Raw genomic sequence first — 26952 nt, 5'->3', positions numbered from 1 at the left:
CGGGAGAACTATCAATAACCTCAGATATGCAGATGACACCACCCTTATGGAAGAATGAAAAGAGGAACTAAAGAGCCTCTTGATGAAAGGGAAAGAGGAGAGTGAAAAAACTGGCTTAAAACCCAACATTCAGAAAACTAAGATCGTGGCATCTGGTCCCATCACTTCATGGCAAATAGATGGGGAAACAGTAACAGACTTCATTTTTGGGGGCTCCCAAATCACTGCAGATGGTGATGCAGCCATGAAATTAAAAGACACTTGCTCCTTGGAAGAAAAGCCATGACCAACCTCGACAGCATATTAAGAAGCAGAGACATTACTTTGCCGACAAAGGTCCAACTAGTCAAAGCTACGGTTTTTCCAGTGGTCATGTATGAATGTGAGAGTTGGACCATAAAGAAAACTGAGCACCAAAAAATTGAGGCTTTTGAACTGTGGTGCTGGAGAAGACTCTTGAAAGTCCCTTGGACTGCAAGGAGATCCAATCAGTCCATCCTAAAGGAGATCAGTCCTGTATATCCATTGGAAGGGCTGATGCTGAAGCTGAAACTCCAATACTTTGGCCACCTGATGCAAAGAACTGACTCATTTGAAAAGACCCTGATGCTGGGAAAGATTGAAGGCAGGAGGAAAAGGGGACAACAGAGGATGAGATGGTTGGATGGCGTCACCGACTCAATGGACATGAGTTTGAGTAAACTCCAGGAGTTGGTGATGGACAGGGAAGCCTGGCGTGCTGCAGTCCGTGATGTCGCAAAGAGTCGGACACGACTGAGAGACCTAACTGAACTGACTGAGCCTAATGCCTTGCAGAGAGCAGACACTCAATAAACAACTTCTGAATGAATGAATGAGGATCTCCTTTCACTGAAGAAGGGAGAGAGGTGTCTCATTCTTCTCTTCTTCAATGTTCTACAAATGGAAAAGCTTCTGGCATGTTTAATTTAGCTCTGAATAGAGACCAAGTAGGAGAGAAGTCAAAGAAAATAAAAAGAGGAAAAAATAACAAATAGTTACAAATGTACTATTCAGTTCAGTTCAGTTCAGTCGCTCAGTCGTGTCCGACTCTTTGCGACCCCATGAATCACAGCACGCCAGGCCTCCCTGTCCATCACCAACTCCCGGAGTTCACTCAAACTCATGTCCAGAGAGTCGGTGATGCCATCCAGCCATCTCATTCTCCATCGTCCCCTTCTCCTCCCGCCCCCAACCTTTCCCAGCATCAGAGTCTTTTCCAGTGAGTCAACTCGTCGCATGAGGTGGCCAAAGTATTGGAGTTTCAGCTTTAGCATCAGTCCCTCCAATGAACACCCAGGATTGATCTCCTTTAGAATGGACTGGTTGGATCTCCTTGCAGTATAAGGGACTCTCAAGAGTCTTCTCCAACACCACAGTTCAAAAGCATCGATTCTTCGGCGATCAGCTTTCTTCACAGTCCAACTCCCACATCCATACATGACCACGGGAAAAACCATTGCCTTGACTAGACGGACCTTGGTTGGCAAAGTAATGTCTCTGCTTTTTAATATACTATCAAGGTTGGTCATAACTTTCCTTCCAAGGAGCAAGCGTCTTTTAATTTCATGGCTGCAATCAGCATCTGCAGTGATTTTGGAGCCCAAAAAAACAAAGTCTGACACTGTTTCCACTGTTTTTCCATCTATTTCCCATGAAGTGATGGGACCAGATGCCATGATCTTTGTTTTCTGAATGTTGAGCTTCAAGCCAACCTTTTCACTCTCCTCTTTCACTTTCATCACATTATATTAAAAGTGGAAGTAGACAAATCATATATCCAGCACAAATAATGTTTGAAGACACATGATGGAAAATGTATTATGAGCTTTATTGCTACAAGGATATTGTCAATATAGTATGCATTTCCACCTGTTTTCTTAATTCTACATCTAATTACCAAAGTCAATTCAAGGCAAATAAAAAAGTACAATGGACCACACACAAAAGTACTGACTCAAGAGGCTAATATTAATTTCCTAATTTTCCTTCCTAGCAGCTTTCCTAGAGTTTGCAAGGTTGTTTGACATAGTTTCTGTTGGCTCTGGAACTGAAATACAATGTTGGTGTAATTACTTTTCTAAGAATAGCAATGGTCACTACAATGTTTCTAAGCAGTTCCTAACCTTTTCACATTTTTGGAATTTGCTAATTCTTGGAAACTACACAGTGTATAAATTTAATACATTTGAAAGCTGTATTAAGGTTAGCCAAATTCAATTTCCCTTAATTCTAAAATTCGAGAAGTAGAGCATCTGTGCAGGCTGAGAAAGGACTGCCCTGTAACTTTTTCACACCAACACTGGATGCAACCATTTTAAAGAAAACATTTATTTAGAGTTAGCTGTACATGTCCAGCATGTCAGGACTGTCTCTATGCTTTATTGACATAGACGTACTTCATATACTTTGTGCGTGCTTAATTGCTCAGTTGTGTCCGACTCTTTGCGACCCCATGGACTGAAGCCCGCCAGGCTCTTCAGTCCATGGGGATTCTCTAGGCAAGAATACTGGAGTGGGTTGCCATACCCTCCTCATAAAACCCAAGTCTCCTGCATTGCAGGTTAGTTCTTTAATTCATAATATAAAGTATATAATTGAGTGGTGTTTAATAAATTCACAAGATTGTACAACCATCATCAGAATCTAATTTTAGAACATTTTGTCTCCCCTAAAAGAAACCCCATATCCATTAACAGCTAATTCTCATTCCTCCCAATAACTACCAGCCCCTGGCAACCACTAATCTACTTTGAATCTCTATGGACTTGCCTATTCTGGACATTTCATATGAATGGAATCATATAACACATGACCTTTGCGGCGGCGGGGGGGCGGTCTGGCTTCTTTTCACTTACGTTTTTGAGGTTCATCCATGTTGCAGAATGCACGAGTACTCTCTTCTTATTGACAAACAATATTCTACTACGTGCATACCACATTCAGTTTAACTGCTTCTCAGCTGATAGACATTTGGGTGGTTTCCACTTTTAGGCTATTGTGACTAATGTTGCTATGAACATTTGTGTGCAAGTTTTTGTGTGGACATATGCCTTCATTTCACTTGGGCATGTACCTATGAGTTGTATAGCTGGATCATATGGTAACTCTCTAGATAGTTAACTTTTTGAGTAACTGCCAGTCTGTTTTCCAAAATGGCTGTACCATTGTTTATTCTCACCAATCATATGGAAGGGTTCCAGTTAGTCCACACCCTCAAAAGCCTTGTATTATGTCTCTTTTTTATTATTATATCCATCCAAGGGAGTGTGAAACAGCATCTCATTCTGGTTTTGATTTCATTTTAATTTCCCTAAGATCTAATGATACTTAGCACTTTTTCATGCGGTTATTGGCCACTTGTACATCTTATCTGGAAAACTTTCTTGATGGTATCATTTATACCACAAAAGTTTCTTGTTTTAATGAAGTCTAAGTGCATGTGTGCTCAGCCGTGTCTGACTCTTTGCAACCTCATGGACTGCAGCCCTAGAAGCTCCTCTGTCCATGGAGTTTTCCATGCAAGAACACTAGAGTGGGTTGCCATTTCCTACTCCAAGGGATCTTCTTGACCCAGGAATTGAACCCACGTCTCTTGTGTCTCCTGCATTGGCAGGCAGGTTCTTTAACACTGTACTACTTGGGAAGCCCAATGAAGTCTAATGTACCTATCTTTTATTTTGTAACGTTTTGGTTTTGGTGTTTTATCTATGCTAGTTGTTATTATAGCTGTATCCCTAGAAATCCACCATTAAAGTACTTTGTATTTCTTGAGGGGAAAGGAAGGATGCATTATTGTTACTACTTGTAGATTAAAAACTTGGATCACTTAAAAAAAAAACAAATAAATTACAATAGTGCAATGATGGAAAACCTCTTAAAAATGGCTGAGATAGCTATCAGCTACCTCTTAAAAATCCATAGAAATGAGAGAAAGAACCTATATAACTGAAATCCACAGATGATACACAATGTTTATTTTAGGTAGTTTTAATCTCCTTCACCAGAACCCTGATCAGAGTTATTTAGAAGAAGATGACTCATTTGATTTTTATTTTTCTCCCTGAATCTGTACCACTATGGTAGAGTGTTAAAGTAGTCCGAAGAAAAAAGGCGAACAAAAGTGTAAGTAGCCTGAGTAAATCTCAGCCCGGACAGTGGGCTCCTGAAACACAGAACCCTCTGATTGAACAGAGGATTGGCTCTGCTCCTCCATTCCATATCCGAGCCACTGTAAAAACCTTTGCAAATAATGTATTTGTAAATAATATATTTGTTGAGATGCAAGAATGAAAAATGACACGATCAAATTAACAAATTTGCTAACTAAAGAATCAACTTGGCAAAGAAAAAATAAGATACACAGAGACACTGGGCTCCTATCACTTTGTTAGAAGCAACAGGTAGGACTATAAGGTCTTTCCTTCCTCCCATCTCTGCATTTACAAAGTCTTTAGTCATCCAACAAATGTTATTGAATACCTACTATGTGCAAGATGTACACAAATTAATAATACATAACCTCTGCTTTAGTGGAGTCTGCAATTATTTAAGACCAATTCAAACTACTATTTCTTTCAAGAGTCCTATTTGGAGTAACCTCTCTTCCACTAATTATCTTGGATAGCACTTTATCTACACCTTTATTGGAAAGTTACAAACTTCTGCTAAAGAATATAGTTGCTGATAAACATATCTTGTCTCCAGCACAAAACAATAAAACTCTTTGTGAGCAGGATCTGGGTATAAGTCACATTCCTGACCACCATATCACCCTGTATATGAACACACAATCAACTTTAGTTGAGTGAATGGAGTTTTTAAAATAGCAAATTTAGAAACACCAGTAGAAGATTAATATAAACCACATTTTCACAAAAAATTACATCCATGAATTGTTAATGCTGAAGCTTATTACCTTAGTCTGAAATACCAGCTATTCTAGTTTCCATATAAATGGTTTCTTCTCAACTTCAGCAGAGTGCCAAAAAGGGGGTGGTTACATTTTTAGACTTTTTCAGCTCATGTGAAAGAAACTCAAAACGCTAGAAACAGAAAATTATGGGTGAGTTATACTTGAGTGATATCTGATGAATAAAGAGTATTTTCCTTTAAGAAAAACTTCCCCGAAATCTACCCCAAGTGGGCCACAGGCAAACCTACAAAGCAAACAATTAGATCCTAAACTGATGATTTCTTATTGACCCTGAAATTCAGAGTCTTCTCTAACTCTTCCCCATCTTTCATCTTCTAATTAGTTTATATATTCAGCTACATTTTAAAAAGAACATTTATATAATTTAAAACAGTTTTAGAACAGTTTTAGAGCTACAGAAATTTGCAAAAACAGTGCATTATCCTGTACCCAGTTTCTCCTCCCATTAGTCCATTATATATTAGTACGGCATGTTTATCACGATTAATGAACAAATATTGATATATTATTTTAAACCAAAATCTATACTTTATTCATATTTTCCTAGTTTTAACCTAATGTCCTTTTTTCTGTCCCAGAACCCCATCCAAGGAACCATTTTACATTTTGTAGTCATGTCTCCTTAAGTTCCTCTTGGCTGTGACAATTTTTTATGATTTTCCTTGTTTTCTATGATCTTCCTATTTGTAGGAATATTGGTCAGGTATTTTGCAGAATGTCTCTCAATTGGGATTTGTCTAAAGTCTTCCTCATGATCATCCTGGGGTTACAGATGTGGGAGAGGAAAACCACGGAGTTAAAGTGCCATTCTCATCACATCATACCAAAGTGCCTTTTATGAACACTGCCAGTCACTGCTGATATTAATCTTTATCACCTGGCAAAGGTGGTGTTTGTCAAGGTTCCATACTATAAAGTTACTCTTTCCCTCCCTCCCATTCTGTGCTATATCCTTTGGAAGGAAGTCACTATAAACAACACACTCGGAGTGTGGGAGTGGGGATTTATGCTCCATCTGCTTGACAGCAAAGGAGATACATAGATTACTTGGGCTCTCCTGCATGGGAGACTGTCATTTCATCATCATTTATTTATTACAGATTTTTCTATTTTCTCCCATTTGTTGAGGTATTCATTTATTTGTATCAGTATAGACTCATATATATACCTTGGGTTATGATATAATACTATTTACTTTGCTGCTCAAGCTGACCACTAGGAACTCATTGCATTGGCTACTGTGTCCCTTTAATATATACCACCGATGAGTTTCTCTTGAGCACTTTCTTACTCTCCAGCATGAAAGCTCCAGGCTCATCTTGTATATTTCCTGCCCCAGTCCTGGAATCAGCCATTTCTCCAAGGATCTCTGGTGCTGGAGAAAGGATTAACATCCAAAAACTGTGTGCTAGTTACACTTGTTGCTACTTGAGTGTCATTGTTTTTACAGTCACTTCTTTTTATACATTTCTCTCCATTTTGAGAATTAGAATGTTCAGGGCAACCTGTGATAGAGTCTAGGAATGATATTAGAGACCAATAAGCCTTCTCCTCTGATTTCTAGGAAGCCTCACTCCCATAGATCAGTTTCAATCTCAACAAAATATATTGCTAGCATTTCTTTCAATTCAGTTCAGTTCAGCTCAGTCGTCCGACTCTTTGCGACCCCATGAATCACAGCACGCCAGGCCTCCCTGTCAATCACCAACTCCTGGAGTTCACTCAAACTCATGTCCATCGAGTCGCTGATGCCATCCAGCCATCTCATTCTCTGTCGTCCCCTTCTCCTCCCACCCCCAATCCCTCCCAGTATCAGAGTCTTTTCCAGTGAGTCAACTCGTCGCATGAGGTGACCAAAGTATTGGAGTTTCAGCTTTAGCATCAGTCTTTCAATTAGACTTCAGCAATACTTACCTAGTGGCATACTTCTCTGCCTCTTACAGAATCATAGGATGTAAGGACCAGAAAAGGCTTTAGAAAGTATGTATCACATTCACTGGGTCACTCATTCACAAACACATATGAAGGACCTACTATGTGCTGGGCACAATCCTAGATGTGCTGATATAACAGTACACAAAACCAGACACAGTCCGTGATACGAAGCTCATGGTCTGGTGAGAATGATGAATATTAATTTAAAAATATCACACAAATAATAAGTACAGCACTGCAACTCTGCTAGGTGCATGCGTGCGTGCTAAGTCACTTCAGTCGTGTCCAATTCTTTGTGACTTCATGGACTGTAACCTTCTAGGCTCCTCCATCCATGGGATTCTCCAGGCAAGAATATAGGAGTGGGTTGCCACGCCCTCCTCCAGGGGATCTTCTCGACCCAGGAATTGAGTCTCTTCTGTCTCCTGCATTGGCAGGCAGGAATTTTTTACTGCTAGCACCACCGGAGAAGCCCATGTAGTGAGGTGCATGAGAAGAGAAAGAAGACAGTATGAGACAGTATTGCAGGCAGTCTAGACCAGGTAGAATAGCAGGTCACTAGGTGACAGGCAGCAAGAAGACAAATCCAAGCAAAGGGAAAGCAAGTACAATGATCAGCGTCAGGAGGGGACGTGGTACACTAAAGAACCCAGAGAAGAGCACTCAGGAACCTGGCAAAACAGGAGGATGGACGTGAAGCAGGGACTAGATCACAAGTCCTTACCAAATAAAGATTTGGTCTCTCTCTATTTTAAGAGGAAAGCAAAGTTCATGAAGTAAAACTCATTAGGCTTTTAAGCAGGGAGGAGGTAGGTAGTGACATTTTGAGATTTGTGTTTTGTAAAGATCATTCTGGATGTTGGGTGGAAAATAGATTATGGGTGGGCATGAAGCTCAAGTAGTTCAATTCACTCAGTCGTGTCCGACTCTTTGTGACCCGATGAATCGCAGCACGCCAGGCCTCCCTGTTCATCACCAACTCCCAGAGTTCACTCAAACGCACGTCCATCGAGTCGGTGATGCCATCCAGCCATCTCATTCTCTGTCGTCCCCTTCTCCTCCTGCCCCCAGTCCCTCCCAGAGCTTACTAGAAGCTCTAGTGAGAGGTGAACAATTATGAAGCTGTTGGAGCAGGATGAAGAAATGATGCTGGAGAGAGCCTGGACTGGAGGAGTGACAGTGGAAACACAGAGAAGTGGGCATATTTGAGGACTACATAGGAAGCAAAATTGAAAGAACTGTGACATTTTTGGGTATGAGGCAAGAGAAAGAACAGTTTAAGGGCAAGAACTGAGTTTCTGGTTTTGCACAATTGGATGGTGGATGGTGATGTCAGTCACTAATAAGGAAAATATGGGAAGAGGACCAGGTTTGACAGGGAGACCATGAGTTCAGTTTTGGATTTGTTGAATGTGAGGTATTTATGATACATCGAAGTGGAAAGGCCAAAAATATCATTGGATTAAAAAAATCTAGAGCTCAGGGTTAGTGATATAAATTTGATACAGCTGGGTGATAACTGAAGCCGTGAACATAGACAAAATAGCATAGCAAAGGATATTGTACGGGAGAGACGCAGCACTGGGCAAGTCAAGTTACAAAATGAGATTAATAATAATTCCTGTTTCACAGACTTGCAGTCAGGATTAAATGGCATCACTTATGTAAAAGCAAATGGCAAACTGTAAGCCCCAACTACGCTAGTTATTGCTGTTAATATTGTGTGTTTCATAAAAAACACTCCAATGAGATACATGTACAGGCATTTACCTCCTTGTGCCTTAACAAGACACAAAGTGTATACCATTACTCATTACTTGAAAAACACAAAATCTCTCGTAGTTACGTTAAAGGACTAACAGTTATTAATAATATGAAGAATAATATTGGTTTAATGTCATCTCGTTTTCCTACTTGCTGACTTATAGGTAGAAAATGAGGCATTGAGGGAAGAAGGAATTAAGGGGCAGGAACAGCCCACATCTCCATATTCTCTTCCCTGCAACTGTCTGCTCTCCAGAGACATTTGAAACCACAAAATCTGAAACTCTGTAACTTGGAAAGATTGCCAGATTTTACCTAAATTCTATTCAAATACATATTAACTAACTAAACATAAGTGACAAAGTAACATCTTTATAGAAACTGATCTGAATGAATGAGAAAACACTTAGTACAAAGAATTATTTAATAGATTGTGACCATCAACTAAGTGCTATTTTCACAGGGGTGTCCTCCAGAAAATGGAATTAGCTTCTTTAGAGAGAACTGGACATAGTTTTAAAAATTGGATTCTACCCATATTTAATGAGATGTAAACTCTTTAGGATACAATTTTAACATGTCAGTTTTCATAAAGATAACCCCCAGAATCACAAAGGTGAAGGGTACACAAAAACGTTGCGCTGCCTCCAAAAACATTGAGCTGTCTCCCAAGATTTCACAGTATGTGAACTGCCCAATGCACCTGGTCATGGGGGTCTGAAATTCAGCCCATGTTCCTCTCATAAAGTCTTGTGACCAGCGGAAGGGCTAGGATAGCTTGAATAAAGATAGGGTGTGTGTTGTGGGAAGGGCGGGGGAGAGGCATTTTATTTTGTTTGGCCCAGAATTGATGCCATTGGCACCAATATGCTATAGACACGTTGCAGAAGGATCATACAAGAGCAACAGCTTGAACTCAAGACAAATATCTTTAAGATCAGATCTGGGTTTACATATGGTCTTGAAAGGAAGCTTATGAGACAAGCAACCATTAAAATTCTTTTATTAAACTATTAATGGTCTCCTCAGCTATGAAGTTGGCTTGATTTTCTTGATGAAGACTTTCCATTGATACTACACTGTTAATATGAAGTCTTTGTATAAATTCTAAGCTTTAATGCCCAATGTATTTGGAGACATCAAAAGTAAATAAAGGACTTCCCTGGTGGCTCAGTGGTAAAGAATCCTCCTGCCAATGCAGGAGACATGGGTTCTATCCCAGGTCCAGGAAGATTCCCACGTGATGTGGAGCCACTAACCCGTGTGCCACAACTACTGAGCCTGTGCTCTAGAGGAACGACCGAGTCCACGCGCCGCAACCACTTAAGCCCATGTGCCCTAGAGCCCACGCTCTGCAACAAGAGTCACCACCACAGTGAGACCACATACCTCAGCTAGAGAAAAGCCCACACGACAACCAAGATCCACCAAGGTCAAACAAATAAATAAATTTTTAAATAAATAAAAGTACGTGAAAAGTCAAATACCTTTAATTTTACCAAGTACAGTGGTAAAAAGAAAACAAAACACCACCACCAAATAGCAAAAGTGACTCTGTAGAAATTTTTAGGAATAGAAGTATGGAACATTCCTAGAGGCGATACGGTACTTTGTGGTACAAAGCAGCTGTGGAACAACCATTGGCCTGAAGAACTGACTTCAAACCTTGGCTCTGAGCCAGCTGTTTGGCCTGAAGTCACTCAACCTCTTTCAGCCTCATTTTCTTCACTTAGATAAAGTGGATTGAACTAAATTATTTCTGAAGCCTCCTCCAGCTCTGAAATTCTCTAATTCTACAAGTGTTATTGTTACAAAAATCTCCTTTTCTTTGTGATCTTTATTTTCGATACCACAGTTATTATTTAACCATTGTTTTTGGCCTCCTTGTCATGGTATTTCTTACCATTTGTTCCCACACTGAAATAACCTCCTCTTTTATTCATTAATTAATATATGATCCTCTCATCTCCAAACCTTTCCAAGCTCACTTTAAATTTTTCATTAGCTATTATTCACTGAAAAGCTGAAAGATTTAATCATCTCTTTGTCCACTGTCAAGATTCTGCTGGACCATTTAGCCCAAACCTAGTACTCCAACCCATGTTTAGACAGTCAACAAGCATTTTTAACTCTAGGCAGCAAGAGAATTTATAAAAAGCAAATGACATTTAGGGTGAAAATTAGCATAGAGTCAAATTAGGAGAGAATAATTCTGAAGTGATATATGAATGAGAGAAAGTAGGGTAAATACAGTGAAAGCAAATTTTAAGAGGTCAGAGCAGAAGAAATCTCAATATAGGTTGGAGAAGAATAAGAATTTAACTGGCAGAGGAAATCTCTCCGTGTGGAACAACCTATATAGAAACCTAGGTACTCAGCAATTATAACTACAAAAAGCCTTTCCAAGTGTTTTCTGTACTGTAGAGAAGAGAGGTGGTCAATAGTACAAGTTTCCTAACTAAAGGTTTTTGTTACGGGTTTCTAAATATTCAATACTCTGAAGAGTCTCAACCACAGCAACATGAAAAAACATCTTGTTAGAACAAAGACGGTCACTGTCAATCTAAATAAATCCTTCAGATGTATTAGCTCAGGAATGACTTCAGGAGCCTAAGCTAGGAAGGATATTATCTTGCCAAGATATAAAACATAACTTCTGCTGTGTGTTGCGTTAGTTGCTCAGTCATGTCTAAGACTCTTTGCGATCCCACGGACAGCAGCCCGCCAGGCTCCTCTGTCCATGGGATTCTTCAGGCAAGAATACTGGAATGTGTTGCCATTCTCTTCTCCAGGGGATCTTCCTGACCCAGGGATCAAATCCAGGTCTCCTGTACTGCAGGCAGATTCTTTACCAACTGAGCCACTAGCTTCTGCACCTCCTCAATTCCCCTCCAGACCACTGGCTCATTGTCCATGAAGCCAACCAGGGACCCTGTCAGGGATGGAGGATCCTCCCCGTTGACTGCTAACTAGCCATGTGCTCCAAGTTTCTAGATTCTCCTACCACTTCCAAACTTGGATAAAATTCTACGTGAGGGCATGGAATCTGGCTTTCCAAATGATTATCAGTCAGGCAGGATGACACAACTCAGAACCGTGAATTAACTCACCACTAAAGGAGATCGATTCTGGGTGTTCATTGGAAGGACTGATGCTGAAGCTGAAACTGCAATACTTTGGCCACCTCATGCGACGAGTGGACTCACTGGAAAAGACGCTGATGCTGGGAAAGGTTGGGGGCGGGAGGAGAAGGGGACGACAGAGAATGAGATGGCTGGATGGCATCACTGACTCTGTGGACATGAGTTTGAGTGAACTCCGGGAGTTGGTGATGGACAGGGAGGCCTGGCGTGCTGTGATTCACGGGGTCGCGGAGAGTCGGACACGACTGAGTGACTGAACTGAACTGAAGGTGACCTCTGATAATCAGAAACAACAGCAGAAAGGGTCCAGGCAGATACACACCCTCTCCTCCCTGCTCCCACGAACTGTCCATCTACGCTGTCTGGAGACACTACATAAGGTTGAGCATACGCACTTGCTGAACAACCAGTGTAATCCCTTTGAGGCTCATCATGACATTGCACAGTCCAATCACTTTCCTTTGTTTCTCAAAGTTTCTCCCTTCTAATTGCTTTTCCCTTACTCTCACTGCTCTGGGATTGTACCTCCAAATAAATCTTCATTTAATTCCTTCCCTCAGGCTCTGGTTTCTAGAGAACCCAGGCTAAAACAGCAGTCAGGCCAAAAAGAAGTGAAAGAAAGAACCTGGGATTAGTAAGTGAGATACAAAGACAGGTTCTAATCTTGCTATAACTGGCTCTATTAATTAACTAGTTGACCTTCTGAGATCTGTAACATTCTGAGACCTGTGAAATGGGATAGGAGTCAGAGAGAGATTAAACCAAGTGACTGCTGGGTCACTTCCAGCTCCAACGCTTTATGATCTTTAGGATTACATAGTCCAAAGCCTCAAATAACCCATTAGAACATGGGTCAGTGTGAAAACCACCGAGTCCTATTGTATCCCAATTCATTTGATCACAGCAATAGTGTGAAGCAGACTGATGAAATATAACTTTAACTGCATCTTGTGCAAAATTCTCTTGGCTCTGAAATAGGGCCATTTTCAATACCATCAGCAGTCAGTGTTATTTGATGTGTGACAGTATATTTTGCAACTTAACCAAATATCACAAATCCAATAAAAGTAGGCCACAGAAGGAGTTATGAGTGTTATAAGACCACATCTGTTTTGTGGAAAGTTATAAATACAAGAGTCTTTTTAAAAATCAGTAGTATCAAGAGAAAAAAGTCAGTCACAAAAGACCACATACAGTACGATTCCATTTACATGAAATGTCTGGCATAGGCAAGTCTATAGAGACGGAAAGTAGATTCTTGATCACCTGGAACTGGAAACTGGGGAAATGGAGAATGACTGATAGTGGGCATGGGATTTCTTTTGGGGATGATGAAAATACCCTAAAATTAGTTTATGGGGATGATTGCACAAGCCTGTGAATATAATAAAAAACATTGAATTATTTACTTTAAATGTGTGAACTGTATAATATGTGAACTATACCTCAATGCTGCTGCTAAGTCACTTCAGTCGTGTCCGACTCTGTGCGACCCCATAGACGGCAGCCCACCAGGCTCCCCTGTCCCTGGGATTCTCCAATAAGGCTATTTAAAAAGTAGTGGGCCTGTTTTATTGTGGGGAGTATATTGGCTCAGAGACAAAAACAAAAATTGTGCCAAGAAGAAATGAGCATTTATCCCTAAGGACAGAGATCTGTAAAGAACTTATTTATATCTTTCGTAGAAGAGGATGTACAGAGTAACTTTATCTGGTTTCTGTTTGACACTAAGTTCCCCTAAGCAGCAAAACAGCCAGACTCTTCGGAGATAGAGTGCAGGAAGAATATAGGAATTTGGGCAACTGGCAGAGGAGATTCAGTGTGAGCAAGTGTGAAATGACACAAATGGGAGATGCCCTCAGCTAGCATCAGGCTCAAACTACAAAAGGCACCTGGGAGGCAGAGTGGGTTATTCACTTCAACAGAACAGTTTGGGGACAGCTATTAGATACAAGGTACTGTTTTAAGAGCAGTAGTAAAGAAGGAAATTAAAAAATGACACCAGTATATACCCAATCTCTCCTCTTCAAAGAGCCCCTAACATGGTAAGAGAGAATATGCATACTGTGAGGCCAGGTGAATAAATGCTGTGATAGAGTCTGAACAGATACTGGGAAAGTTTAACATGACTCCATGGAAGAGCTGGTCTTTTCTCTGGGCCTCAAACATTTGAGAATATCAATCCAATATGCTGCCATACTTTGAAAAAGTAAACAAATAATGGAATCCATTCAAGAAGGGTTAAGGAACATAAACACCAAATTAGTCTACCTTATTAAAACAAAAGATACACTCTAGGATGACCACACTCCTCCAGATATGGAGAAAAATTTCATTTATATGGAGACAAGTCTCTTTTGATAAGTCCGTGGCTTCAAGTTCAGAAGCATCTTTTTTCTTAACATATTTAAGGTTCAGAGGCTACAAAAACAGGCCAACGCGCTAAAGAGCTGCAGGCTGATCAGATGGCTATTTGTAGGAAAAGCCTTTCTCTGATTTACTGACAATGTCATGAGCACAAAGGAGAAGAGAAAGGATAGGAAAAGATGAGAAGTGAAGGGGAAAGAGCTGTCAGACAGCTACGGAGACTAGAAGCAGAAGCAGAGATGGCCAACAATGACAGGTTAGGCAAGGTTGCAAGTGGCAGCCATTGGCACAGAAGACAGCCAGTTACAGAGAGGAACAAACGAAATTCATTCTACAGTCTAAGCCAACAAAGAGTTACCAGCTCACCAACAGCCTGGGAAGGCAGGGGAGAAAGAGAAAGCACAAAAAGCCTAAGGACACGCACGTCCATCCAGAACCCTGTCAACCAAGGCAGTTCAAGGGGCCCTGAGGAAAAAGGGGCTGTTCATGGCCAGCGCTGTGTTGTTAAGCTGCTGAGTCGTGTCTGACTCTTTTGCGACCCCATGGACTGTAGTCTGCTGGGGTCCTCTGTCCGTGGGATTTCCCAGGCAAGAATACTACAGTGGGTTGCCAGGGCATCTTCCCAACCCAGGGGTCGAACCCATGTCTCCTGCTTGGCAGGTGGATTCTTTACCACTAAGGCCCACCTGGGAAGCCTGCAGAGCTTTGTAGCTGCAAACTAAATCAATCAGCTCCATGCCCCATAGATACGCACAACACAAAACACTGACATTCCTAAACATGACCCTGAGTCAAGAAGAGATCAAGTCAAGATAAACACTTTCTGTTCAGGGACTTCCCTGGTGGTCCAGTGATTAAAACTCTGTGCTTCCTGGCCAGGGAACTAAGATCTCATGTACCGTTTGGCCAAAAAGACCTCTCTGTTTAAAAAGGTACCTGATTAATTCAAGTCAATGTATGGCAAAACCAACCAATATAATATTGTAAAATAATTAGCCTCCAATAAAAATAAAAATTAAAAAAATAAATAAAAAGGCACCTCTTAGAAACAATTTCATTCAAAATTAAAGTAAAAAATTGGAAACATAAATCATCAAATCCTCAACTATAGAGCAAACATTTTTTTAGGCCCCGAATTGTTTATTCCCTAATGACCGGGCACAATGGAAATTTCATCCCATAACAGAATAAGAAGATAGAAACGATCATTCTGTGAGGAGGAGGAAAAGAAGTAGGAAATGGGAACCCACTCTAGTATTTCTGCCTGGAAAATTCCATGGACAGAGGAGCCTGGCGGGCTGCAGTCCATAGCGTCACAAAGAGGAGAAAACGACTGAAGCGGCTTAAAATGCACCCATTCTATGAGGCCAATCTAAAAAAATCCAACGTTGGAAGACATGTAACTACACAAAATAAGAAAAAATAATCCCCGGAATACTAACTTATTCTCCAAATCTGAATCTCAGAACACTTGATTTAAGAGCCTGTGCTCTACAGAGTAGATGAGACAGGCTCCTACGTGAAAACATTTTACATCCCTTTAAAAATATAAGCTCAGTGAAGGAAGGAGCTATCTGATCCTTCTATCGTCCATAGTTCTTGGACGTACTGTCTTGCATATAACTTTCCAAACTGCCACACTCTTCCCTGCATTTAACTGAAGCTTTCACTGTGTAGTAGCTACTGCTTTTGATTAGCTCAGAAGAGTACAACAGTATCCTCCCACATTGTCAGCTCTTGACTCAAAGATCCATCAATGGGGAAATTCCACATCTCTCACCCCTCTCCTCCACGTGCTTTACAAATGTGGTTTTATCACAGTGCTCTTTTCCTGCAACTCCCAAACACGCCAGCTTCTCTCAGCATCACAGTGACTTAACTCTGACTCCTCTGCAGTCAAAATCTAGGGGCAGATCTGGGGGACAGGTTTCAAGCCATTTGAGAGAGTTTGTAATATCAGTCTGGGATCTAAGAAGGCAAACTGTAATGCCCCTGGATACTCCCAGAGGCTCAGTCCTAAAGAGAAGTTGTAGGGCAATCCCAGGCTTCACCAAGATAAAAAGCAGTCAAGAGTGCCCATGGTCTGCCACCATTAGTCTCACCCTTTGTAGAGTATTGCCATTATCCCCTGTACTCTGAAGTGTCTAAGACTTCTGCTGGGTCCTAAATGTGTGATCATTCATCCCGGCTGTCCCCCACTCCAGTTTACACCTGCCATCAGGGAATTCCAGAGAGTCTGATATTTTAATCAGAGTATCTACTTTTCAAAAAGTATTATTTTTGCACCACAGTAAAATAAGCTTGGATAGGCTGCACCAGATGCAGTAGGCTCTTTGTTTTGAACTCTGCAGCCTCTTCCATGGTCTTATCAAATGGTAAAGATACACTTTCTGTATGTTGTTTAATCTGCAAGGTGATCAGCAATCATTTTGCACCATCATTTCCTGATACAAACAACTAATTTTGCCCTTTCAGAGATATCATGCAAGGTGCCTGCTGGTAAAATGAAATGTGCAGGAACACAGTGGCTAGGCACAATTCATCCTTTCCTGTCTTGATGGTTACAGGAGAAGTAGTTGATGCTGCTGCCCACTGCCATCCACCTGGTATACCAGCCAATCAAGCTGTAACCCATGCCATCCATGCATTATGAGATACATAACGTTGCCAGGCTTCCAGGGTCAGTGGGAAATATAATAAGTAACAGGCTAGATACATGTGAAGAAAACACTGTCTAAGTCTCATTGTAAAGTATTTAAACAGTAGAGCATTCCTTCTACAGGAGTAAACAAAGACTGTATTTTACTGTTTGGGGGTGCTTTTTCATTTTGCAATAAGCCCTTTCAGCAGCAATGAGCTTTTAACATGTGCATGCTTAATGAAAAATTAAGTCCCAAGTTCCTTTCTCAAGTAAGTGGATTATGAACAGGCACCCTACACAAAGTATTTGTTGACATCTTCCATCTACCAGAGGCAGGGGATAGAGATATCACTGCCCAAACTAAAATTAGAAGACAATCTTTATGAAGAAATATTGGCGTTTACTTCAAAAGTTAATAGCCGCACATACAGAGGAGTCAAGTGAATAAGTAAATGAATAAGTAAATGATGGTGGGATCCAGGTTTCCTCCGATTAGAAAGGAAGCAAGGGAGGCAGGCCAAAGTAAGCCATGTAGTACTAAGTTAGAGTTAAAAATATTATAAATATTATTAGAGTCAAATACATGAATATAAACTCATTTTCAGCTAAATATATATGAAGATAGATACAGAATAATAATATATATGTCTTAGACAGTACTCTGGCCTGGAAAATCCCATGGATGGAGGAGCCTGGTAGGCTGCAGTCCATGGGGTCGCTGAGTCGGACACGACTTCTCTTTCACTTTTCACTTTCATGCACTGGAGAAGGCAATGGCGGCCCACTCCAGTGTTCTTGCCTGGAGAATCCCAGGGGCGGGGGAGCCTGGTGTCTATGGGGTTGCACCGAGTCGGACACGACTGAAGCGACGCAGCAGCAGCAGACATTTCCTAGCTCTGTTTGCTGAGAGACCCTAGAAGCAGTCACTCTACTACAAGAAGCACCCCTAGAGCCCAGATCTTGGTTCTGAAATACCATTCCATGATAAAAGAAACCAGAGTTCCTTGGGTAAATAAATGATTCTAAGGCTGGGGCAAAAATGCAGGATAAGCCCAGAGCAAATAGTAGTACCATAAGGTAAGGAAGTCCTTATAAAAACAAAAGGACAGGGGCACGTCAGAGGAATTTAGAGCCAACCTGAAAGAATGACTAAAGCTGAAACAATCTGAGCAATACATAACATAGTTTGGTTTACAACACAAAGTAGAATATAAACAGGCCTGAGTTGATATTGACATAAATAGATGAATAAATAAATAAACGGGAGAGAGAAGATAAATCTTCCTTACAAAAGAACTCTAAATAATTTACAGAGATACTGCCATCCCCCCGCACCCTGCCCCACTAGAATATAATAAAATTGAAAAAACATATAGTTTCACAGCATCTACATTAAACATTAAAAAGAATCATAGATACAGCTTATTTATTTTGTAATGATATTTGTCTAAGAAGGTATTCTGAATGGAGGCAAAAAGACAATGTTTATGAAAATATCTGGGCTGAAATATTTCTACTTTTAAACCCCACATGTAAGCGGACCCATGGTTCAAAACCCAAGCTGTTCAAGGGTCAACTGTATCTCAGTTCAGTTCAGTTCAGTTCAGTTCAGTCGCTCAGTCGTGTCCGACTCTCCGCGACCCCATGAATCACAGCACGCCAGGCCTCCCTGTCCATCACCAACTCCCGGAGTTCACTCAAACTCATGTCCACAGAGTCGGTGATGCCATCCAGCCATCTCATTCTCCGTCGTCCCCTTCTCCCACCCCCAACCTTTCCCAGCATCAGAGTCTTTTCCAGTGAGTCAACACGTCGCATGAGGTGGCCAAAGTATTGGAGTTTCAGCTTTAGCATCAGTCCCTCCAATGAACATCCAGGATTGATCTCCTCTAGAATGGACTGGTTGGATCTCCTTGCAGTATAAGGGACTCTCAAGAGTCTTCTCCAACACCACAGTTCAAAAGCATCGATTCTTCGGCGGTCAGCCTTCTTCACAGTCCAGCTCTCACATCCATACATGACCACGGGAAAAACCATTGCCTTGACTAGACAGACCTTGGTTGGCAAAGTAATGTCTCTGCTTTTTAATATACTATCAAGGTTGGTCATAACTTTCCTTCCAAGGAGCAAGCGTCTTTTAATTTCATGGCTGCAATCAGCATCTGCAGTGATTTTGGAGCCCAAAAAAACAAAGTCTGACACTGTTTCCACTGTTTTTCCATCTATTTCCCATGAAGTGATGGGACCAGATGCCATGATCTTTGTTTTCTGAATGTTGAGCTTCAAGCCAACCTTTTCACTCTCCTCTTTCACTTTCATCAAGAGGCTTTTGAGTTCCTCTTCACTTTCTGCCATAAGGGTAGTGTCATCTGCATATCTGAGGTTATTGATATTTCTCCCGGCAATCTTGATTCCAGCTTGTGCTTCTTCCAGCCCAGCGTTCCTCATGATGTACTCTGCATATAAGTTAAATAAGCAAGGTGACAATATACAACCTTGACGTACACCTTTTCCTATTTGGAACCAGTCTGTTGTTCCATGTACAGTTCTAACAGTTGCTTCCTGACCTGCATACAGGTTTCTCAAGAGGCAGGTCAGGTGGTCTGGGATTCCCATCTCTTTCAGAATGTTCCACAGTTTATTGTGATCGACACAGTCAAAGGCTTTGGCATAGTCAATAAAGCAGAAATAGATGTTTTTCTGAAACTCTCTTGCTTTCTCCATGATCCAGCGGATGTTGACAATTTGATCTCTGGTGCCTCTGCCTTTTCTAAAACCTGCTTGAACATCTGGGAGTTCACGGTTTACATACTGCTGAAGCGTGGCTTGGAGAATTTTGAGCATGACTTTACTAGCGTGTGAGAGGAGTGCAATTGTGCGGTAGTTTGAGCATTCTTTGGCATTGCCTTTCTTTGGGATTGGAATGAAGACTGACCTCTTCCAGTCCTGTGGCCACTGCTGAGTTTGTATCTAGCAAAGTTGAAAATGAGTATATCCTATATGCAAAACGAATCTAAAGAAGAGTGGATATATGTATATGTGTAACGGATTCACTTTGCTGTGCAGCAGAAACACAGTGCAAATCAACTATATTCCAGTAAAAATTAAAAAATAAAGTAAGTTTGAGAGATAAGGCCCCAAAGCAGAATTTCTCAAAAGGTATGATGTGGCAAGGTGGTCCTGGTGTGCTTAAATAATTATTCCTTCAGCCACTGGGATGGCGGTTGGGCTTAGCCAGAGACTCTGCCATTTACCTCTCTGCCATGAAAAAATTCTGTCTTTGATTTGACAGACAAAAAGTTTGGGAAGCCCTGACCTAGAAAACCTCTCACGTGGGTACATAGAGATGGGCACATAAAGGATGTCCATTGAAGAACCATCCATAGGAGATGACAAAATGAGGGCAGCAGTCCAAATATCTAACTGTGGAAGGTGACATAAATTGTGATATATTCACATTACTGGATACAATATATATTCCTCCCTCAGTATCTGTGGGGGATTGATTCCAGGACCACAGGGACATCAAAATCTGTGCAAATTCATTTTCCTTGTACAAAATGACATAATATTTGCACATCATCTACACATACCCTCTTGTACACTTTGAATCATCTCTGCTGCTGCCGCTAAGTCACTTCAGTCGTGTCCGACTCTGTGAGACCCCATAGATGGCAGCCCACCAAGTTCCTCCATCCTTGGGATTCTCCAGGCAAGAATGCTGGAGTGGGTTGCCATTTCCTTCTCCAATGCATGAAAGTGAAAAGTGAAAGTGAAGTCGCTCAGTAGTGTCTGACTCTTTGCGACCCCATGGATCGCAGCCTACCAGGCTCCTCCGTCCGTGGGAGTTTCCAGGCAAGAGTACTGGAGCGGGTTGCCATTGCCTTCTCTGGTGAATCATCTCTAGAATACTTGTAATACCTAATACAATGTAAATGATAAAAAAAAAAAGCTGTATATACAAAGTAAAAGGTATGCAAACAGTTGTAGGAGCAAGGCAAATTCAAGTTTTACTTGTCGAAACTTTCTAGAAAATCGTTTTCCCAAAACGTTTTTGATCTGCAGCTGGTAGGATAAGCAGATATGAAACCCACAGAAATGGAGGGCCCACCGCAGTCCTAAAAATGTTTTAACTAGACCTGAAGATATTGGCATGGCCAGGTACTGATGCGAGTTGTTAACCTCAGGGAGGAAAACAAAGTAACAGAATTGAGAAGAGAACATAGGTAACTTCAACTATATAATTTTAGTTTTCAAAAATTTCTAAAGTATAGGAAAAATGCACATTTATTTTGGGTGACTGGTATATGGGAGTATGTTTTATTATGTTTGTACTTAGACAGTTATTTTTTAAGAAAAACAAACCCACCGCAATCAAAACAGAAAGAAAAGCACATATAATTTCAAATAGAATAGAAATATATAGAATTAAAAGTTCTATTTCATTCCTTCCCCCATCTCAATCATTTTCCCAGAGTTAACCATAGTTGAGAGCTTGGTGTATATTTCTCCAAATAATTTTCTATGCATTTATAAACATACTTTCTATATATTAATAGGCTCTTAAGGGGAAGAATATTGAACATATTTCTGGGACTTGCTCTTTTTACACTAGTAAATTGTATTCTGGACATCCCTCCTTGTGAGAACATATCTATTTAGCTCATTCTTTTTAATTGCTACTTATTATTTCCTATACAGATACTTATAATGTATTTAAAAGTAGTGGTAGAAAATTGGATAGCACTCTTACCTGAAGATAAAGCAAAGCTTCCTTGAGTCTTTAAAATTACATTTAATTTTCTCCCATCCTATATAAGTTTGATATAAAGAAAATCTGAAAATTGCCTCTACCTCTCCCTTTAGAGAGCCATAAGTAGATAAACAGCTTAGAAGAAATCAAACTGAAATCGCATACCGTACCATTACTTTCATTTCAAATTCAACTTTCAAAAAAAGAACTATTTTGGGTCTCCAAATAACAAATATATTTTAAGTCCCAGAATTTAAAGATCACTGAATAATGAAAATTATGTAATGCCTTGTACCCAGGATGCTCTGGAAATTATTTCTGAAGTCCCACACCATTATCATTAATGGACACCAGCTGTGGGCTCATAGTATCCTGGGTACATTACACAATAAAAACACAGACAGGATGTCACTGCACATATGCCATGTGCACAGCTTGGTTCTAATTAGCATCACTGTGAATACATATTTATTGCAGAAAATGGTGAGTAGTTGGAAGCACAGACCCTGGAGTCAGACTGCCTGGGTTCCAGTCTTGGCTCAGCCACCTTTGTAATGTGTGACCTTGAGCAAACTACTGAAGCATCATTTTTTCCTTTGAAAAGAGAGGAAAGTATTTCACAAACTTGCTAAGAGAATTAAAAGGAATAATAAGTACACATTGTTTAGGAAAGTGTCTACCCCTTAGCAAGCACGCAACAGATAAAAGGGATTGTCATGATTAGTATTATTGAATAATGGCAATACCAAAGGAGTTCTGTTAGGGTTCAGTTCAGTCGCTCAGTCGTGTCCGACTCTCTGCAACCCCATGAATCACAGCACGCCAGGCCTCCCTGTCCATCACCAACTCCCGGAGTTCACTCAAACTCATGTCCATCAAGTCAGTGATGCCAGCCAGCCATCTCATTCTCTGTCGTCCCCTTCTCCTCCCGCCCCCAATCCTTCCCAGCAGTAAAGGTTGCCAAAAAAAAAAAAAAAAAAAAAGAATGAAACAGTTTCCTGGATTTCAATAGCTTACAATTTAGAAACAAATTCGAATATTCCAAAAAGATAAAGTAAAAAGAGTATCACATTCCTATTCAGCCCTAAAAATGTAAACAAAATCACTTTTAGTTATCCTATCCAAACAGGTAAATATTTAATCAATTTACCTTATTGGAATACCTAATAGATAATATTAGAAACCTAATGCTCCGCATATAAAAGAGGTGTGAATACATTCTAGTGTATGGGTTGACCTAAAAGTTTTTCAGTATAAAAATTTGAAATCAGGTTTATCCTTGAGTACACACTGATTTTGACCATATTGATTTCATGACCCACAAATTCATTAAGAGTTGCTTCAAAAGGCCGTTGAGAGACCACCACTACCCACCAACTAGTAGCATATAAAATTGACCCACGCTTTGTAGTAAACACTTTTAAACTTTTAAAGGTAAATTTACATATATTACTTTATAGGTTACAAGGTTCCTGCAATTCACTACTTCCTTCCTCCATAATTGAGAAGTGACCATGGCACCCTTCATAACAGTTCAGGGCTATGATTCTGAACAGATGATTCAATTTGTCACATAAGGTGACTCTACATCACTCCCCACTCAATTGGTTCTACTGTATATGCGTATGTGTGAGCTTGCATGCATGTGTGTTTTACCCTTAGGGTTTTGAAAATAAAGAATACATCCGCTAAGCAATGATTAGTTTTAAAACTGACACTCAGAAAAATGAGGGTTTGAGTTTGTATTCTGATTCACTGTAAAGCTGAAGCATAAATTACCTGCTGAGCTTCACCAGGCCCTGTCTACCTCATGTTTTCTGCCTTATCTTTTCCAGATTTTTCTCCAAGGATGTGGATGGCCCTGGTTCTTGTTTTCAACTCAAATTTCATCAGTTCAAGAGTTACTTACTGAGTACCCACTAGCTCGAAAAGCTCTGTCTGATTACTGGAGAAGATCCAAAGGTAGACAAGCTACTGGTCTCTGCCTTCAGAGAGCTTACAATCCAGTTTTTAAAACATTTTTTATTTTGTATGGGGGTACAGCTGATTAACAACGTTGTGATAGTTTTAAGTGAACAGCGAATGGACTCAGCCATACATTTACATGCATCTGTTCTCCCCCAGTGGTCATGTATGGATGTGAGAGTTGGACTGTGAAGAAAGCTGACCGCCGAAGAATTGATGCTTTTGAACTGTGGTGCTGGAGAAGACTCTTGAGAGTCCCTTGGACTGCAAGGAGATCCAACCAGTCCATTCTAAAGGAGACCAGTCCTGGGTGTTCATTGGAAGGACTGATGCTAAAGCTGAAACTCCAATACTTTGGCCACCTCATGCGATGAGTTGACTCACTGGAAAAGACTCTGATGCTGGGAAGGATTGGGGGCGGGAGAAGAAGGGGACGATAGAGAATGAGATGGCTGGATGGCATCACCGACTGGATGGACATGAGTTTGAGTGAACTCCGGGAGTTGGTGATGGACAGGGAGGCCTGGCGTGCTGTGATTCATGGGGTCGCGGAGAGTCGGACACGACTGAGCGACTGAACTGAACTGAACCTCCCCCAACCCCCCTTCCATCCAGGCTGTTACATAACATTGAGCAGAGTTCCATGTGCTATACAGTAGGTAATCAGGAACACAAAGAACTTTGCAATGTGGTAGGGATTTAAAGATTAGAGAGTGCCCTCTGGTGGAAGGGGAAGGAGATGTTGAAAAAAGGCCTTCGAGTAAAGACAGAATTTTCATAGGAGAAAAGTAAGGAAAACAGGCATTCTGAAGAGCAGACATTAGACAGGAAACTAAAGGGCTATGTTCAGGGCAGAGTTGAGAGGATATTACAAAGACTCTGAATTAAATTAGTCTGAGGAGCCCTGGGGATACCTCGGTGTTAAATGAGTCATCCAAAGTTTTTAGACTGGAGAGAGGTGAGACGAACTTCACTTTGGGAAGATTTATATGATGTAAAGTGTGTACAATGAGTCAAAGTGGGAGACTACGGACTTGGAGACCACTGAAAAGGTTATTGCAATATTTCAGATGAGGTGAGCCAGGTCCTTCAAGATGAAAAGGAAAAGTCCAAGAGGTTGTTGCTGCTGCTAAGTCACTTCAGTCGTGTCCAACTCTGTGTGACCCCATCGACGGAAGCCCACCAGGCTCCCCCGTCCCTGGGATTCTCCAGGCAAGAACACTGGAGTGGGTTGCCATTTCCTTCTCCAATGTGTGAAAGTGAAAAGTGAAAGTGAAGTCGCTCGGTTTAAGGAAAAATAAAACTTGGGAATGTTCCCCTCCCTATTTTTCTTTAAAGGGGAAACAGGGAGCTGAGGTTATATGAAGGGAGAAAAGAAAGAAGAGTAGAGATTATTGATCCTAGAAGGGAGAGAAAGGCCAGTCATTGAATCAGAGTCTAAGAAGAGGGGATGAAATCAATAGCCCAGATGGAGGCGTTCATCTTAACAAGGAAAAGCAAAACTTTTCTCTCCAAAAGAGGATGTGACAAGAAGAGGGAAAACGAAAAGTAGAAACTTATGAAGTTGGGACCAAGGAAGCTGGGGAATTTATGGCAAGTAATCACAGCCTTCTCAGAAAGGAGGAGGCAAGTTCATCTGCATTGACTAAAGGAACTAGGGGGAGACTAAGTATTTACTGTGAATCGGGGGCACTTGGAAAAGATCAAAGTGGGCATAATAAAGAGTAAAGAACACCATTTAAAAATTGCTTAAGATACAAAAGCAACCAAAGGAGAAATAGTTAAAATGACCTTATTAAAAATTAACAACCTTTGTGATTCCAAGGAATATCATTCAGTTCACACCAGTTCAGTTCAATCGCTCAGTCGTGTCTGACTCTTTGCGACCCCATGAATCACAGCACGCCAGGCCTCCCTGTCCATCACCAACTCCTGGAGTTCACCCAAACTCATGTCCATAGAGTCGGTGATGCCATCCAGCCATCTCATTAAGAAAGTAGAAATACAAGCTATAGAATGGGAGAAAATATTTGTAAAACCTCTGTTTGATAAAGATCTAGCATCCAGAATATAAATATAAAACTTTTACAATTCAGCAAGTTAAAAATGGTCAAAGATGTGAATAAACATTTCTCCAAAGTAATACAAATATCCAATAAGCACATGTAAAAATATTCAACATCATTAGTCATTCAGTTCAGTTAATTCAGTTCAGTTGCTTAGTCGTGTCCGACTCTTTGCGACCCCATGAACCACAGCACGCCAGGCCTCCCTGTCCATCACCAACTCCCGGAGTTCACTCAAACTCATGTCCATCGAGTCGGTGATGCCATCCAGCCATCTCATTCTCTGCTGTCCCCGTCTCCTCCCACCCCCAATCCCTCCCAGCATCAGACTCTTTTCCAGGGAGTCAACTCGTCGCATGAGGTGGCCAAAGTATTGCAGTTTCAGCTTTAGCATAAGTCCTTCCAATGAACACCCAGGATTGATCTCTTTTAGAATGGACTGGTTGGATTTCCTTGCAGTCCAAGGGACTCTCAAGAGTCAGTTAAAAAGCATCGATTCTTCGGCGATCAGCTTTCTTCACAGTCCAACTCTCACATCCATACATGACCACGGGAAAAACCATAGCCTTGACTAGACGGACCTTGGTTGGCGAAGTAATGTCTCTGCTTTTTAATATGTTATCTAGGTTGGTCATAACTTTCCTTCCAAGGAGCAAGCGTCTTTTAATTTCATGGCTGCAATCAGCATCCGAAGTGATTTTGGAGCCCAAAAAAATAAAGTCTGACACTGTTTCCACTGTTTCCCCATCTATTTCCCATGAAGTGATGGGACCAGATGCCATGATCTTTGTTTTCTGAATGTTGAGCTTCAAGCCAAACTTTTCACTCTCCTCTTTCACTTTCATCAAGAGGTTTTTGAGTTCCTCTTCACTTTAACCTATCATATAACCTAGCAATTGCACTCACAGATATTTATCTCAGAAATTAAAAAAAAAAAAGTTTACTCAAATGTTTATAACAGCCTTATTCAGTAACCAAAAACTGGAAACAACCCCGATGTCCTTTAACAGGTAACGGTTAACAATCTCAGTTATACCATGGATATTTCTGGGCAAATAAAAAGAAAACTACTGTTAATCTTCAACAACCTGGATGAATCGCCAAGAAATTTATGCTGAGTGAAGAGAAACAATCCCAAAAGGTTATATACGGTATAATTTCACTTATATGAGATTCTTAAAATAACAGAAAGTATAGAAGTGAAGAACAGATTAGTGGTTGTCAGAGCAAGGGATACGAGGGTGAAAGAGAGGAAAGTACAATATAAGGGGCAATAAGAGGGATCCCTGAGGTAATGGAAACATTCTGTATCTTGACTATACCCTATGTCAATACCCTCCTTGTGAAACTGTGCTATAGGTTTG

General features: G+C 40.8%; 1 protein-coding gene across 3 annotated transcripts in view; it reads right to left on the bottom strand.

Annotated features, from left to right (window-relative positions):
- Positions 1-26952, bottom strand: part of FRMD5 (FERM domain containing 5) — a 318318-nt gene that overhangs the window by 154561 nt on the left and 136805 nt on the right. The gene's annotated exons all lie outside the window — the stretch shown is intronic.

Source organism: Moschus berezovskii, chromosome 21 (assembly GCF_049115385.1).
Source record: "Moschus berezovskii isolate FMDL1 chromosome 21, NW_MosBer_1.0, whole genome shotgun sequence".
Taxonomy (NCBI): Eukaryota; Metazoa; Chordata; class Mammalia; order Artiodactyla; family Moschidae; genus Moschus; species Moschus berezovskii.
This window is presented reverse-complemented; position numbering and strand designations above follow the sequence as displayed.